The sequence below is a fragment of the Triticum aestivum genome, chromosome 2A (genome assembly GCF_018294505.1).
Source record: "Triticum aestivum cultivar Chinese Spring chromosome 2A, IWGSC CS RefSeq v2.1, whole genome shotgun sequence".
Lineage (NCBI taxonomy): Eukaryota > Viridiplantae > Streptophyta > Magnoliopsida > Poales > Poaceae > Triticum > Triticum aestivum.
In genome coordinates, this window is record NC_057797.1 from 4263845 (window position 1) to 4269844 (window position 6000).

Sequence of the window (6000 nt, forward strand, 5' to 3'; positions counted from 1 at the left end):
AGCTCCTCACCTTGGGGATCACCAATTTTATTTGCCAAAAAGAAGGATGGAACGCTGAGATTGTGTATTGACTATCGAGCACTTAACATGGTCACAGTCAAAAACAAATACCCGATGCCAAGGATAAACGATTTGTTTGATCAACTCGCTCAGGCCAAGGTATTCTCAAAAATTGACTTAAGGTCAGGATACCATCAATTGAAGGTACGAACGGAAGAAATCCCCAAAACAACCTTCACCTCCAGATATGGACTGTACGAGTTCACAGTGATGCCATTTGGATTAACTAACGCCCCAGCATATTTTGTTCACCTCATGAACAAAGTATTTATGAAGTTTATGGACAAGTTTGTCGTGGTATTCATCGACGATATTCTGGTATACTCCAAGACACCAGAAGAGCACGCAGAACATCTCAGGATTGTGCTAGGAGAGCTCAGAAAACACCAATTGTATGCCAAGTTCAGCAAGTGCGAATTTTGGCTAAGACAAGTAGGCTTTCTAGGCCACGTACTGACCCAAGACGGTATCGCAGTGGACCCAGAGAAAGTCAAGGCCATACTTGGCTGGAAGTCACCAGCCAGCGTAACAGACATACGGAGTTTCTTGGGAATGGCAGGATATTACCGCAGATTTATTGAAGGATTCTCCACCATAGCCAAGCCTATGACACAGTTGCTCAATAAAGATAAGAAGTTTGAATGGACAGTAGCCTCCGAGAAAAGTTTCCAAGAGCTAAAGCGGAAGTTAACGACAGCACCGGTATTAATTGTACCCGACATACACAAGAATTTTGAAGTATATTGTGACGCATCCAGAAAGGGTCTCGGATGCGTGTTGATGCAGGAAGGCAAGGTTGTCGCCTACGCTTCAAGGCAACTTCGCAAGCATGAGGAAAATTATCGCACTCATGACTTAGAAATGGCAGCAGTTATTCATGCAGTCAAGGAATGAAGGCATTTCTTACTTGGGAATCGATGTGAAATATATACGGATCACAAAAGTCTCAAATATGTTTTCACACAGCCAGAACTAAACTTACCGCAATGACGTTGGTTGGAGTTGGTAAAGGATTATGATGTTGGTATCCATACCATCCAGGGAAAGCAAATGTAGTGGCCGATGCCCTTAGTCGGAACCCCAGCTCCGACGAAAACAATCTGCACAGCTTGAGGCCCGAATTCCAACAAGAATTTGCCAAGCTCAACTTGATAATGGTAGCATAAGGCACCATATCAAACTTGGAAATACAACCCGACCTTGTGGGGAAAATTAAAGGAGCTCAGCTCGGTCACACCAGCATCGAAGGCATCAAAAGAAAGTTGAGTATGGGCAAGGCCTCGGAATTCGTCATAGACAATGAAGGAATATCATGGTACGGAGAAAGGGTCTGCGTGCCAAACATAGAAGACCTTAAACAGCAAATTTTAGCTGAAGCCCACACCGCCCCGTACTCGATCCACCCTGGAGGAACCAAAATGTATAAAGATATTCAGGAAAGATTTTGGTGGCACGGTATGAAGAGGGACATAGCCACCTTCATTGCATGTTGCGACTCATGTCAACGCATAAAAGCTGAGCATCAGAGACCAGCCGGACTACTGCAACCGAACAAAATACCTGAGTGGAAATGGGATGAAATAGGGATGGATTTCATTGTTGGACTACCTCGGTCACGACACCGGAATGATGCCATATGGGTCATCACTGACAGGTTAACCAAAGTGGCACACTTTATTCCAATAAAAACGACCCACACCACTCAGAGGCTTGCCAGGATTTATCTTTCCCGCATAGTTTGTCTGCACAGTGTCTCGAAGACTATAATATCCGACAGAGGCACTCAGTTCGTCTCAAGATTTTGGGAGCATTTACAACAGGCTCTGGGAACCCAACTAGCCTTCAGTACCGCATACCACCCACAGACTAATGGACAAACAGAACGCGTAAACCAGGTTTTAGAAGACATGCTGAGAGCATGTGTCCTCACATATGGAACCAGTTGGGAAGAAAGCCTGCCATACGCCAAGTTCGCGTACAACAACAGCTACCAGGCCAGCCTACAAATGGCACCATTTGAGGCTTTAGACGGACGAAGATGTCGTACCCCGTTAAATTGGTCAGAGACCGGAGACAGCCGCATCTTCGGACCAGACATGCTCAAAGAAGCCGAGGAAAAGGTCAAGCTAATCAGAGACCGACTTAAGACCGCTCAAAGTCGACAGAAGAGTTATTATGATCAGAAACATCATAGGGTCAGCTTCAAACCCGGTGAGTTCGTATACCTGAGAGTATCCCCTATGAGAGGATTACAACGATTCAAGATTAAAGGGAAGCTAGCACCAAGATTCATCGGACCTTTTTGTATAAGGGCACGAAGAGGCACGGTAGCCTACCAGCTAGACTTACCCGAGGAATTATCCGATGTCCACGACGTGTTCCATGTCTCGCAATTGAGGAAGTGCGTAAGCAACCCAGAGAAACAAGTATCCCATGAAAACATTGACGTGCAGCCAGACCTCACTTATCGGGAACGTCCCGTAAGAATATTAGAGGAGTCTGAAAGGAGGACCCGACAGAAGACCATCAAGTTTTTCAAAGTCCAGTGGAGCAATCACACCGATAGTGAAGCAACTTGGGAAAGAGAGGATTTTCTTCGAACAGAGCATCCACACTTATTTAAGGATCAGCTGAAATCTCGGGGACGAGATTTTTCCTAAGGGGGTAGGTGTTGTGACACTCCAAAATTTTAATTTGGTTTTCATCAAAAACTTTGTTGGATTTTAAAAGAGGGCATTTAAAATTTCTTTTCCAGAAATCCTTCCTCTTAAAAACTCCCTTTCCTTTGGCAAGGATTTTCTTTTCCCTTTCAAATTTGGTGTTGGATTTTTGGAAGCTTTTCCTTCTGGTTGTTACCCTCTCAAACTTATTTATTTTCATTTAAAAAAGAAACCCTAGGAGTTTTGGGACTTCTTTCTTTTTGAAACCACCCATGGTTTTACCATGTCTCCTATAGTAAATATTCTCAAAACCCCTCCCTCCACCTTTCAGTAATTTAAATTCTCTGTCTCAACAAGTCCAAACAAGTTTTGGATTTTATTTCAATTATTTTATCTCCCAAAACATTTCTGCCAATTATTTTGAGCCTAAGTGATTTTCAAAGCAAGTACCACTTTGCCTTTGAGTTTTTATCCCAAACCAACTTCCCTGGATTGTCTTTAGTACCCACAACCTAGAACCATCTTGATACACTCTTCTTCTTTTCAAATTTTTCAAAATTCAGTCTCTGCAAGTTTGGACCAGATTTGCCAAATTTGATGAAATTCATATCTACACTCCTCCAAAAATTCCACCAAAAATCATGCAGCCTACTAGAGCAATGAGAAGCCACTCCACCAAATTTCAGCTCAAGGAAAAATCCCTAGATGCCAATAGCATTCTGTCGAACACCTGAGCTGCACTGTTCTTTGCATTTTCAGTAAAGTTCAGTAAAATTCAGTTTTACAGTGTCGTTTTCTTCAGAGTTCAGTCACAAGCTCACAGTGCGCTTGGCTCGAAGCTCGCAGCCCCTCCCTCTTGTCCGGAGCTTCACCCGCGTGCGTGGAGCCTTCCTGGCATCGGTGGCGCGCTGGCCCGCCCTCGCCGGCGTCTTCTGCGGCGTCGGGACCTCCCGTGGCGGCCGACAGAAGGCACACCACGGCAGAACGCCATTCAGCGCCGCCCAAAGCCCCCTGGCTCTCCGCGTGGCCTCATGCATGCCAGCGCACGCCCGTGGCACCATCACCGTGGCCCGGCAAGCACGGAACATGCTCCCTGCCGCCGACGGGCCGCGCCACCCCCGTTCCGTCGAGCTCGACCCAAACACCCAAACCCCGGCCAGTTTAGAACCTAAACGGACCCATTGAACCCCCACGACGGCGCTCGACCCCTAATCCTCCCCGACCAATGCCCTGCGCCGCCGTAAGCTTCGCCGGAGAACCCCGCTCTCGGCCACCGCCACAAATCGCCTATAAAAAGGAACCCGAGCTCGCCCTCGAGCACACACCTTCACTGCACCTCCCCAGGACCCTGCCAAGCCACCAGGAGGACCTCGAGGAGGTCCCCTTCCCCAACTCCGGCCGCCTTGCTCCGCCTCGGCCTCCAGCTTGATTCACTCCGGTGAGGCCATCTCCGGCGCCCAAACCTCGTCCGTAGCCCTCTCTCACACCCAGTACTCTAACCCCCTCATCAATTTGGCCTTTGCAGTCCTCTCCGACGAGCTCCATCCACGCCCGAACCACCGTCCGCCGGAGTTGAGACCGCCGTCGACGTGGTGCTCCCCGGCGACCAACACCACCACCCACCGTTGAGGAAGGACACGGTGAGCACGTTGGTAACCTCCGATCCCCTTACCTTGTCGTGGATCGCCGCCGGCGACCACCACAGCCCTCGCGCACCGACGAGCCTCGTCCCTCCCATTTGAAAGTTTAAACATGACAAGTGGGACCCGCTGTCAGCCTCTCTGTCCATTCTAAACGAACCGTTTTCTGAAAACGCCTTCTGCCAAATGCGCTTTCCCTTTGGGCTGGCGTAGTTTCTGCCGAAACGTTTTCTGTTTTTATAAGCTAGCCCCTGGAAACTTTCTGTTTCATTACAGATGAGTCCCTGGACAAAAACCTTTATAACTTTTAAACAGAATAGTATTTTTGATTGATTCTTTTTCTGTCCTCTTCAGATTTTTGTCTAGTTTTTTATCAGATTTATTTGAAAAATATTTGGAATACTGTTTGTGCACCCCTTGGTATTTACGATAGCACATATATTTTCTTTATACCGTAGATACCGAAGGAGGTGACAGAGCCGCGAACTTCACCGAGCTAGGCTCCGACTACTCTGAACCAGGCAAGCATGTTTGAACTTTTGATATGATGATTGTTTTGGCATGTTTGCATTAAGTAGTTTATGGCATGTTGATGAACATACCGATGAATGTCCTGTTACCTGAGACGATGAGGCAAGTGAGTTTCGAAAATCCATGAGTGGATGGATGTGAGTATGCATGGCCATGTGTTGGCATGAGGATGGGTAAGATGGCAGTGTTGTAGCATGCCAGGCTTATGCCAGACTATGTGACTTCAATGTCAACTCGTATCATTCCAGTTCCTTCCATTCTGCCTTCCTTGTACTACCACATGTTTTCCGCAAGGAATATGGCTGAGTAAGTTGTGAACCGCTTCCCTGGTACACACCAAAAAGGAGAGGCCGTGATGATGGTTCCATGGCCCTGGATTAAAGCCAGTCATCCGGTCAGGGGGCATGGGTGTTTCCGGTTGGGACCGAGAGGGGGGCACCCCTTAGAGCGCGCGTATATAAATTTGATCCCATGCTATTCGAGATTGTGATCTCCCCGTCTCAAAAGTTTTTCTTGGACGATGTCTAGGGTGATTCCTAGCATCGAGAGGTAGGATGGGTGTGTACTGGTTAGCTGTGTTTTCTTCCGAAATACCTTAAACGGAACTAGTCCTTCGTGACTACGGAAATCCGTTGGCTGTGGGAAAATTTTTGTACAAACTCTGCAGAGTCATATATCCCTTCGAATCATCTATTCCATGTCCAAGTTCGATATTAACTTATCTTGACCAAATGTCAGTTTTGATGACAGAGACTCCGGTGAACCGCATGAGTGCTAAGTTCGGTTAAATGATTATTCCTGTGGATGGACTAACCCGTTTATTCTCATGACTTGAATATTTATTATGTGCATTATTTCCTTATGAATAAAGCCCCTTTATGTGGTGTCGCTAAGACGCCCGACTGCGGCATTTCCTTTAAAGCCCTTTCTGCGATGTCGCCCCGACGTCCGACTGTGGCATTTCTTTTAAAGCCCTTTATGTGGTGTCGCTAAGACGCCCAACTGCAGCATTTCTTTTAAGCCCTTTCTGTGATGTCGCCCCGACGTCCGACTGTGGCATTTCTTTTAAAGCCCTTTATGTGGTGTCGCTAAGACGCCCGACTGTGGTA